Source organism: Nicrophorus vespilloides, unplaced genomic scaffold (assembly GCF_001412225.1).
Source record: "Nicrophorus vespilloides isolate i.1.1-1 unplaced genomic scaffold, Nicve_v1.0, whole genome shotgun sequence".
Classification (NCBI taxonomy): domain Eukaryota; kingdom Metazoa; phylum Arthropoda; class Insecta; order Coleoptera; family Silphidae; genus Nicrophorus; species Nicrophorus vespilloides.
The window spans coordinates 71,591-84,369 of record NW_017096746.1 but is presented as its reverse complement, the minus strand read 5'-3'; the positions used below and the strand labels follow the sequence as shown (position 1 = coordinate 84,369).

Genomic DNA, 12,779 nt, shown 5'->3' with positions numbered 1-12,779 from the left:
GAACTCGCTGGATGATGTTCGTATAATGAACACGTTTTGTTCCCCAAATGGGGATTTAAGGAATCTCCACGTCACGGTTAACTCCCATATCATAATACAATATTATAATCAACATCAAGTATGTTTCATTTAATTAACATTAATTAATTAAAATACAATAATGATTTATGCGAATTTAGTTATGAATTTTTGCATATGAAATTTTGTATGCAATTTAGATGAGCCTGTCCCAACATCCGTGATTTCAATAAATAGAAATGCTTTTGACAAAACAGAGCAAATATTGATTATCCTCGTGCATATATTAAAATTTATATAGTACAATATTAATTCCAATGTAAACATAGTACACGGCGTAATGCATATAAAATAGATACATGCACTTGGCACAGCAACAACAACAACGCCGGAGTTGGTATATTAAAATGGCAGACAATTTATTTATATAGAAAATGGATTTACATAATTTTTATTTTCGCACAAATTAAATTTTATGGGGTCGTACGGACGACATGTATATATGTACGTACGTGCATTCATACCACTGGGCGCAGGTTATTTTTATTTTGCAGTCATCCCTGGCTCTCGTTTTTCTCCCGCTCTCGGCTTTTGTGATATGAATTCAAATATAAATATTTGCATGCGTGTAGTAATGTTAATAACAGGTCCGGAATTTTTAAATATCCCTTCACTTCATTCCGCCTAGTTCATTTAATCTGAAGGAAATTTCTAAATAAAAATATAAAATAAAAATATTAAGCCAGTTTTTAATTAAACAATACCGTATGTTTCTTATGAAATATACTCGCTGTAAAAATGGATGAAATATGTAAATTTTTTGGTAAAATTATTCAGATATGCAAAGGACGTTACCTATTTGTTTCACTTTGTTCGTTGCTTTTAGAAATCAATTAAATTCAATATCGATTCTTTATGTGAAGGTGATACTTCTATTGTCATTAAAAAGACTTATCTTAAAATGTATTCAAATTTACGTACGCTAAGCGAATGTAAGTTAATTTTAAAGTTCTCATGTAATTACATGCATTTATATATTTTTGTATATCCGTACGAACGTACAAGATTATGGAAGTTCCTGAAGTTATTGATTGTTTCCTATAACGATATAGTATCAATTTAACATAAACAAAAGTCATAAACACCATATGCATATGTCTAGTGTACGGTTGCCGGAATTGTTGTACGTTGGTATGAATGTTCGTACGTTAGTTCGGTTATGTTTTTTTTAAGATTGTTTTAGTTATATATTATATAATGTTCGGTCAAAGGATCGTAATTCGATAGGATATTTTTCCAAGAAATCAAATTTCTACTACAAGATCATTTAGAAAAAATAAAAATAACCATAATTCTTTCCTAATGGATACAGTATGATATTAAAAATAGAATAATTTTCTTGTGTTCATATATTTATAAAAATAGGTGAATTTACTTCTTTATATGTTTTAAGGATTAAAACTGCGTACTTTTACTTAAAGTTATGTCATTATGCAAATTGTAAAAGGAAATATTCACGAGGTTAATTACAAATGAGCGAACTCATCGTCGGTGTTCTTTCGCTTCTCCGTGAAGATGCGGAAATGAACATAAACACAGAACTTTTACTGACACGGATAGAGGTGGATGAGCGCACCGAAGTTTACCAGAAATAGTTTGCATTCAATATATACATAAAAAGCAACAAGACTAAAATAGTGGGAAAGAACGCAACTAAAATAATGTTCATTGAGCCGTGACGAACTGCAAATAAATGCACAATCATTCGCGTAAAAGAATGAAGGAACGCAGCTATCCTGATTTGTAATTCCTTGCGTGCAACGAAACTCCGGGAAATTTGTAAGCAGTTCAAAAAGTTTTATTTATTACCAAAAATAGACGGGTAAACGGTTAATCGTGGATTCCGCGAAGGTATTCGACTTAACTGTAATGGGAGCCTGGGATTAGTGCAAGTTAACAATCAGTTTCCTTTTGCTCGTCATCTTATTTTTACTCTTTTCTTTTGTAAGCTGATAGAAAATAGAGGAGAGAACGGAATGAAAAAGGAAACTCGAGGTTGAGTTGCCATTCATGGCTGTGAAATTAAATGGGACACTTTTTAAGTCCCCTCTCAGTACATGCAATTATTAGTTTACTAACGACTACCAATAACACACTTTCTTCGTATTGTGAAGAGCGAAGAAATAAATTGTGTAATTACATACGGAGTGGAGAAGAAGAGCCGTTCGATAAATTCTCCCATCGAACTTTCACGCGGTTTGCTTGCTTCTGCACACTCAAAGAACATAAAAAGATGATATGAGCTAAACGTGTTAAGAGAGGAGAAAAACGGTGAAGCCGAGTGAAGAACGCTTGCTGTTTCAGATTTTCAATTACTTTTTAATAATATAAGATTAATATCTTGAAAGAAAATCAATTACATCCCAGTGCAGTACACTTATAATGAGCCATTTTCTCTGTAAAGGATGTTGTTAAGGTTGAAATTTCACGTTAACACAATTAGCGTTTCCTAATTCGGTTATAGCAACTGCAGTCTAAATTAAATAGGAAAAGCGAAGTCTTTATCAGCAACATCATTTAAGACGCCAACATTGCCTATAGCTCTCATCATTTAGATAAAATATTATATAACGGTTTGATAATATTACTAATGATAATAACTATTTATATAATTTGTATCTCATCGTATACGATAAACTAGAGTTACAATAAAAGTTTGAATCATAATTATATTTGCTTCTAAGCAACCAGTGGTAATATTTAATTTATAAAAAAAAGTTATAAATTTATTATATTTTAGCTTCTTCTTTTTGTACTTAATTATTTCTGCTATTTGAAGTAATCATATTTTTCAGTAAGGATTGAAGTATGGTTAAAAAAATTTCAATATAAAGATCATGCGTAGGTACAATTTTGGATTATCAAATATATAAACATAATTGTTTCAATAAGAATAACAAAAAAAGTATTACATATATATACAATTTGAAATTATGTCTAAAAAACTTACAAAGTACATTAAGCTAATGCAAAGTAATTGTGAATTCTAATAGACATGTGTTGTGTTATCCCAGTGATTCCCAAAGTGGTCTATATCGAGCCCCAGGGGTCTATGACAACCTGCAAGGGGTCTACGTCAGCGAAAAGAAAATTTGGGGGTCCATGAAATGAAAATAGGGGTCCACGATGGTGTATCTCAACATACACTGATAGTACCTATTTACTTACATTATACTATCTTATAATATAAAGACATATACATTATTTATATATGTTTATAAAATTGTGTAAGTTGTAGGATGTAGGCATTCGCTTTGTGGTCCCAATACATTTTGAATTTGTAAAAACCTGCACATAATGATATACCAGTATCATCTTGTTACAAGCATATGCGCAGTCTCAGAGCAAAGATCTTAATAATTATAAAGATGTCCCAATATAAATAATAAATTTACAAAAAATCAATATCAGGTAAGTAGGGGGTCTACCCAAAACCGAAAAACATGGCAAGGGGTCTACGACACAAAAAAGTTTGGGAACCTCTGTGTTAGCCGGAACGTACATTTTGCAAAAAACTCAAGCATCATTTTCAGAATATAGATATTTTAATCAGCCGTCGACTAACCAGTTTTATATTATTGTACGTTGGTATGCATATTTCTAAATAAGTCAGGTCAGTGTTTCTAATTAATCATGTACTTATTATTGAACGTACGTTAAAGGAGCATTAACTGTAAATAACTAAAAAAAATAAAATTTATAAAATGAATTATAAATCTAGGAAAAGAAAATAAAATGAAATTTATGACAGTTTCCTGATTAATATTACACTTAAAATTCATAATATAGTTAAAGTAATTGAAGAGACGATTGACTTAATAAATACGAGCTGTCATATACAGTGAAATAATGTTTTTAAAATATAAAAATAATATAAATTGCAAGCAAGTCGAAAGTAAAACAAAAATGGCACGTAGAGAAAGTACTTCGGAGAATGCACATCACGAGTCGATTCGAAATTAATTAAAACAAGGAAGAACCGTAATATCGGAGACATTTGATCGCTGACAGCGTATTTCAATTATTCAGAGAAACGACGTCGGTTAAGCATATTTTACAGTCGACTGCTAAATCAAATACCCATTAAAACGTTGCATTCTATTTATATGCTCACCATATTTTTTTTTATATGTATCTTTTGTTTCGTGTTCAAAGCATGCGGTAATTACGTAAAGCAGTGTAGATTCTTAATGCGCGGAAATGAGTTTCATGAAACGTGTTCGGATATAACGTCATTTTATTGTTGGATTTTTTAACAATATATAAATTTCATTTAAAATATTTTCTATAGGTAATTACATGCTTTCTAACTTTGACTTTTTCCTATGTTATATGAGGTAATTGTAATAGGATTTTGATATTCGTTAGTAGAATGAGCATCTTCAATCAATCATTAACGTATCCATTCACAATTATTTTTTTTTTAAACATAAGAAATTGAACGTCTGTTATTATAGTATATAATTTGATTATTTGAGATGTAATATACACATCTTATCTTGAAGTATTATACTTAAACACGGCTGTAAATAATATTTTTTTATTACAACTATCGGTGAACGAACAATTCTAACTACGAACAAATATTCGGATAAGGAATACTTTAATACAATAAAAATCTATGATCGGTTAACGAACATAGTTTTTGATCGAATCACAAAGGAATTATGAAAGTACATTAATTATTTATTATGAATACTTCTTTATAATTTTTTAGTCTTAATTGTTATTCAATTTGAGTTTATTAGTTTATTATCTCATACAAGTTATAATGTTATTGTAATTGTTGCTAAAAATGCTTTATCATATTCCTTTCTTACGAAATTTTGTATACATTTTGTTGTATATAATATATGTTGAAATAATAGAAACCAAGTTTGTTGCCAAAAGTGGAAAAAACGGAAGTTATTCAGGATGTCCAAACAGGTTTCAGGAAAGCACATAATGGAACCTGTGTTAAACTCCACTATATCATTATATACTTCTACGGCCCTTGTTCAAACTAGACACATTAGGGATGCTTTTATTAAACTCATAAACATATAAATAAAGATCTCTACCGTTATATAACTATGTAATGTTTAATATTTTGAATATATAAATTCATTCATATAGGAATTTACTAATTTTCAGTATACACGTTCGAAGTAACGTACACTTTATTGTAGGACCTTATCATATATTCGTACGAACGTACAATGACATTCTATATTAGGGATCGCCAAATTTCTTTGACTTTTTTACACACCCTCTGGTTCACTATTAAAATTTGAATATAAATCCACCAAGTAGAAAATGTAATTCGACGCTCAATTCAATTTTATACTGGTCTATATGGACGGTGACGTTTGGTCCTTGATTAGCGCTTCCTTGATTAACGATGATGTCATATAATGCAGTTTACTAGAATCTCTAAATTTACTTATTTACTATGGTTAATTGTTATCTAGGAACAAATTTTATTGAAGTATTGTACATACCTCAAACACTCGTCGTACGTTCCTGCGAATATTTGTTCTTTAATCAGTCGGACCAAAATGAATAAGTTATAGTTAAATGAGCTCTAAATATATAGCATTTATATTACTATTTATATATACTAACTTTTTCATCCGAATTAACATCAATGATGATCCATCAATCAAACAATAAATGCAACAGATGACACATATGAACTTCATAAATAATAAATGGTTTGTTCAGTTTTAAATAACATCTTCATCGTTGTGTAAATGATAAAAATCAACGCACAAAAGTACGTCAGTATTTTTTTGTTTTGTTTGCTGTTGTTTTATTTGATAGGGTCAAAGCCGCGTGATTTATTATTGATGGAGCGTGGGTGGAATGCGCACAGTATACCCGACCCGTTGATGTAATCGCTCATAAAATGCGCGTCCAATTTTCCAAAACCATATTTTAATACGCAACATTATATTATCTGGCATCAAAATTAATCATCCAATTTCCATTTTCATAAAACCATTCGAACGAAATCAAACATTTTCATGGCACGTGTATCTCCACTCCACTCCCTCTGTGTATCGACGCTTTCCACGTTTGGTTTGGAAATAGCTCGAAATGATGGCTCTACTATAAATAATGAAATTAAATGGAAATGTACGGCCTACATTTGAAAATTTTGTTATTGGATACGCTGTTGTTGTGCATGGCCGAGTGTTGTTGGATGTGTATCAGTGAGGGTTGGAAGCCAATGCGAGGACTAATCCACTTATGTTAGTGTAGCATAATAACCGTCCTAATCCTGTAGTCCATATAGTCCAAAGTAAACATTACGAAAATCGTACGGTTGTCAAGTTTACAAATCCCCGGCATAACTTATAATTCCCAATTATTAAACTTTGATTTGTATTATAATTACCGCTCATTTACATTATTAACATTCTACATTCATCGTAATGTTTAATTACAATTATATTGAAAATATTATATTTTTTTTATGTCTTAATTTTATTCACAATCTGTTCATCAAAGTGAACATTGAGTAAATTTAAGATCACGGTTGACATTAAATCGATAATCTTTCCCGGTGGATAGTTACCATTATAATTATTAGATTTTTTTAATTTGTTGGTTGGCTGTCGTCTTGTAGGTTAACTTCGGCATTATATTGATGCTTTGCGATTCCACTATTTCCTTTGATTGTGAATCTGCTGCTATCCTTAACACTGTCATTGTCCATCGACTTGGCTGAAGGTCATTCATTTGACTGAGCATCTGTGATGAATGATGGCCTTATTGCTGCAAGGACTGAGAGGGCTCATAAAGGGCCTGGCTTAACCAGGATTCTAATCGGCGCACACGAAATCGTGGGTAGGGCGACTTAACCATTCAGCTATTAGTAGCCCTGAAAATATTATATGAAATTATTAAATTTGTATAACAAATCCAAAAATAAATATAAATTTTGAAATATATACGCAAATTTTTATAATACCCAAATGCTCAGTAATTGTTAATAATATATACATTTTCTTACCTAATTTCAGATCTTTAACTTCTTTTTTTATAGAGTTTAGAGAATTTGTATTTTTTTCAATTTGAACTCATATTTTATTTATAATTATATTTTATTATTTTATAAAAAAATATAAATGGTTATTGTCATCTATTTTTAGAAATTTTCTTTAAATTTACTTCTTTTATTTTTTTTAGAAAGATGTTTTTTTTTCGTTATATAAAAGCGATACAATGAAATCTTAAATAGAAAAACTATTAATTTCACTAATAATGTAAACACATACAATTGTGTAAATTTAAAATGGAAGCATCAGGTAAGCAATTTATTGTAAGTTCTATAATCCAGATAATCTCCAATTTGGATAAACATAATCGGTTTTGGTTATAAATTAGGATTACGAGTTTGTGCGGCATCGAAATCCCAATGTTACATGTAATTCTCCAATATTTATTTACACTCAATATAATACGGAAAATTTTTCAATATATAAATAAAATATACAATAAGTATTTGCAAATTATTCGCAACCTGTTATTTATTCATTGTTATTATATTAATTAAATTTATTTGAAACTACAAAAAAGAGACTTAACATATAGACGAAAAAAACTGCCGCTCTGTGTACTATTTTTTTTAGACTTTATTTTGCTCAATTCAAATCTAGTTAATTTCTAGTGAATCTGTGTGGTATTGCTACATTCTTCATAATTTGTTATACTAAATATGAAGTAATTTATCACAATAACATTTCAATAAATCTCACCTATATAATAAATCTGAATATAATTAGTTTACCCATAAATCTCTATATTAATAAGCCTTTGAAAATACAGAAAATCGTGATACATTATTCACGATTTTTGTAGGTTTCTGAGTAAGAAAATGTATATATAAATCTAGTACGCAAATTCAATGCCATGCTTTGATGGTCTGCATATGAAAGTACAAAAAATGCCAAGGTCTTTAAAATCGTGATGAACACGCAAATCACAAACACTAAATCGCAATCACGAGACATAACAAGCAGGAATCTGGAGAGACAACGCAATAGGTGTTTTATAAACTTGTATAAAATGTAAACTAATTGTTATTCGTATGTAAAGTAAAAATTATGCGTAGATATTTTCTAGCATTTACTAGTTTCTTTATTGCTATTTTTTATTCTATCTCACACTTTATTAAAACCAAAAAGTTGTTGAAAATATAATAATGAAAATTATTAATTAGAATTCTATATAAATAATTCAAGTAATTTTATTTTATGATTCTTTTATTTATAAGGTTTTTTTTTAAATAATTAAAATTGTATTTGTAATTCATTCAATATTTAAAAGAAAATATTATAAAGATCAAATATTGACCTTGGCCCTTGATTATTTATATACATTATGTTTATTTATATCAAATTTATGTTTTTGTACTGCTTTGGTATTTTACATTAGTATTTGTTGTGACTTTTGTCCGGCCAATAAATAACTATTATTATTTGTTTTTTTTATACTCAAAACCTAATAACAATTTGAAAATATTTTCATTTTTTATACCTTTTAATGAACTTGCTTTTTTAACGAATTTAATAAATAATTTATGAATGCTCTTCATTGATTATATAAATTAATTATTTTACCAGCGTGTTGTTAAATAAGGTCGATTTTCGTATTTATTTTAATTCGGATTTTCGGTGTCCATCGGTTTTGAGTGGGATATAAAGTTCGTTTACCGTAAATACGAGAGTTCATTAACCAAATGAAGCATTTAAATAAATATTGATTAAATCCGAATCGACCTGATTGCATTCAGTTTAGTTGTACATGATTCTAATAGGTTTTACCTAAATAATTCGGGCAGTATTGTTTAGATTGCAATTAATTCGGAACCCAATTGTTGTTGATTAGTATAAACTTCAATACCATCTGCATCGTGCACTTTCCACTTCCGACTATCTCCAAACTGAACGTGTTTGTGTTGATTGATTGAAAGGCAGCAGGCAATTGTGGTCGAGTTAATCAAATCAGTCTTAATACGATTGCTTTAGTTTTAGAGGTAAACGAACATTGACGTTTTGCCATCGAGGTTTCCATAGTTGGTTGGTATACAGAAGATAAGGGGACACACCACAATTATGTGTTTACAAAGTTCCTAATGTCCCTCTGATTGCAGTCTTCACATAGTTGCACTCTCTCTCACTGCCTCTATCCACAGCTATACTCTCCAGCTTTCTCTCTCCATAACTGTTCTCGCCATAACCGCTCTCTCTCTTACTCTTGTGCAAACACTCTTGGACTTGGGCCATCCATTAAACCCAGCAGCTTAATGAGTTCTTGCATTTCCCCAACGTGCTCACCGTCCGCGATATCTACACCGGCCACCCGATCCTCTCACTCTCCCCATTTTTTTTGCTTTCCTTTCTTTTTTTCCTCCCTTTCCTTCCTGTTAATACTGGACCGAAATTAAAATTGCATTTTACGAATGTTTCCTGCTCCGATTTTAATGGATCACACATCGTACGTTCATCAATCAAAAAACTTCGTCTTCGAACGCTCTGGCCATTAATTTCAGAATTGCAATCATCAATTATTTCGACCCCTGCCTCCGTTCCTTCCGCGGCCTTCGCATCATCTTCCATTTATGTTTTCTATGCAACAAAAAATAATTTTTTTCTTGGTAATTTGTTTTTGCTCGTATGTTTAATGCATTATCATTAGGCATGCCCTTGATATAACTAACAGATTTACGAAGAACGTAGTTTGTAAACATCTCTAATAACGAACGTAAATACAAGAAGTATTTTACGTTTTTCGCGAATAATATTGTTGGATAAGATAATAATACGCAATAGAATTACCGCAAAAACAATTTATATTGTATATGAACCATTTATAACATATATTAGTATGTTAATCCATCCTCCACAAGGTCTTTCTGTATTATAAATAAGTTTTCAGAAAAGTATAAGTTTCCTTTATATTTTTAATTACTTTATTATTGAATCAATTGTTACTTTGTTAAGAGATTTTGACTATGAACAAGGGGACCTCAAATTTTAAAGTGTGCCAACAACAACCTACATTCGTCGTTTCAAGAACGGATTCTTCATATTCTATATAATTAGTGAGGATTCACTATAGTGTGGTTTGAATATTAAAAAAATAGTTACAAACAAGTCGGGTTATTGGCGTAATTGATTATCCACACTATACGAAGTATTTCTTTATTTTATTAATGTAACAAAATCAATTGAAGTTAAATACAGATATGAAAATACAGAAACGCATATATTATAATTTTCGCATGGAGGATTTGTTGCTGTTAGCATTTCGTATTTTTAGGTTGGTTTTATGAATGCGAAAGCTAAAAGCATTCGCATTGGAATTTTATACAAGCTTTTCGTTTGCTGGCTATATAATTTTACCGTACGTTTGAACGAATTTCGTTGGCGAACGGAAAACCCCTTTTCCGACCGTACTGGAAAATATTCCACATATACGATTTTTGTTTGTTTTTTTTTTATTACATTTTCATTTCCACTGTACGTTTTTATTACATGTCTACACTGTCGTCGGTTATTATTTATTTCAACTTTAAATTTAACCAAAAATTGGTTTTCAATAAGAGTACAATAGTGGATTGGTAAAACTTTTGCGCGACATAAATCAAATAAACTTACCAGAAAAGCTCCAATCTAAATATAGAATCTATTTCAAAGGCATTTAATTAACTGTATCTATAAATCATTTGGGAAAGGCGACCTACACAAATCAACAGGTGCAGAGGACACAGACGCCGCGACTTTTCCTTGCATCTGTAGTTATAGCTGTAGTCTGGATCTATACACTTTTATATATATATGATGTCTGGAGAGGAAGAAATAAATAATGCTTTATTTTTCGCTTTCCAAAGAGTTGCCACACATATTCGGTTCATTTGGTCCAAATTGTTTTAGGCCTCTCTTTTGATTGTATATAACCCGATCACGACCTAACATCGTGGAGGTCAATCGAATGAATGAAGTCGACGAAGTTCCCTTTTTTGTGTTGTTTTCCCTTCTTTATGTATGAGAACCACCCGACCTGATCTAAATTCAGTAAGCCAAAGTCAATGTTGCCTACTAACAACGAACCTAGGAAAGTTGGTCGGTCTTGCAAGTTTTTCTTTCTTTTTACGTCCAGTTTAGAATAAAAAGAAAATTTATATTTCCCATCATTTGTAAACATTGCATTTCGTATTTATTCCGTACAGTTCATTGTATAAGGATTACAATTTTCTCCTGGTAGACGATTTTATTGTATATTGCTTTCTTTTATTGTCTCATTTAATTGCTTCTCTCAAAAGATATGATATCTACTGCAAATGGAACATTTTAAAGAAATCATTACGAATACGATAAAATATTGTTTTCTTCCTTTCAGTTAAGATTTCACTTTTCCACAATTGTAATCTTCAGGAGATAAGGAGGATAAATGGCTTCTTAAATCGATGAAGAAACAAGTCCGGTAATGAACCTCGTTTTTGAATGGTTTCGGTAGTTCTGTTGGTGATGTGATTCTTGCAGTTGGCAATACCGGTTCGTGTAGCGCCCTCTATTGACGGTTCAGCATATAATCGGCACATAATATAAATATTCTTAACATTGTTTGTTAACCGAATACTCACTGTATTTGTCTAAGTACAGTAATAAATAATAATAATTGTGTGCTTAAGCTATTTTTATATTTAGGGTAGTTTTCGAATATCTTAATCAAAAGGTGACAACTATTTCAAACTTTTCGAATATTTCTTGAATTACAACTAAAAAAAATTTTTTCATACAAATAATTTTAATAATAAGTTAGAAGGTTAACGCAGTTTCTAAAGGATGATTATAAATAAATATTTATATTCATAATTATTTAATACTAAAATGTGTATAGTCATGGTTATACATCATTATTATCTCATTTTTATACATCACCATTAAGAAATGATTTGACCTCGCCGTTTTGCTAACAGTGTCATTATTAACGATGAAAACAATTACTATATAAACGTTTAAAGAATGAAATGTAAAAAATTAAAATATTTCCACTTATTAATATGTCGGCAAATTAATATATCTGCGTATAATGAAGCAAATATCCTAGATTTCTAGAAGGATTCGCATATGGTATTTGTATATATGCCTGTTATTTTATCCTTTTTTGTTTAATTAATTGCCGATAGGAGAAACGAAATACCCATAGAAAATGGCGTTTAACGATGTACATTACAAAATGTATTTCGTAATGGAATTTCGTTTGCGAAACTTCTGCACATTACATGGAGTCATTACTTGCTAATGACATTGATACTCATTTCGTTGAATAAATCAAACAGGTTGGCAATTTGCATATTACTTGAGATTATGTATTTGCTTTTTCTTTTTGAATAAAAAAACTACAGTAATAATTTCTATAGTTCGAGTATACCACGAAATGTTTGAAACCGGACTAATCGAAGGTATCATCTCTATGTTTTTCAATCAATACAATGAGACTAATTTAGATACTTTTTATAAAACCGCACAATAAGAGACTTGATTTAGGAAAAAAAACATTTATCAATTAGATACAAACAATATTTTTTTAGAATTTATATTTTGCTGATTGAAACCGTACTATTCGAGGCACGGTTGTAATTAATTTTAACATGTTATGTTTGATGGAATTTGTTCTCGCTGTAAATAAAAAAATTAATTATTGTTTTA

General features: G+C 30.2%; 1 long non-coding RNA gene across 1 annotated transcript in view; it reads left to right on the top strand.

Moving 5' to 3' along the window:
* The window catches only part of LOC108558042, an 83,541-nt gene that overhangs the window by 28,834 nt on the left and 41,928 nt on the right, over positions 1–12,779 (top strand). The window lies entirely within an intron of this gene.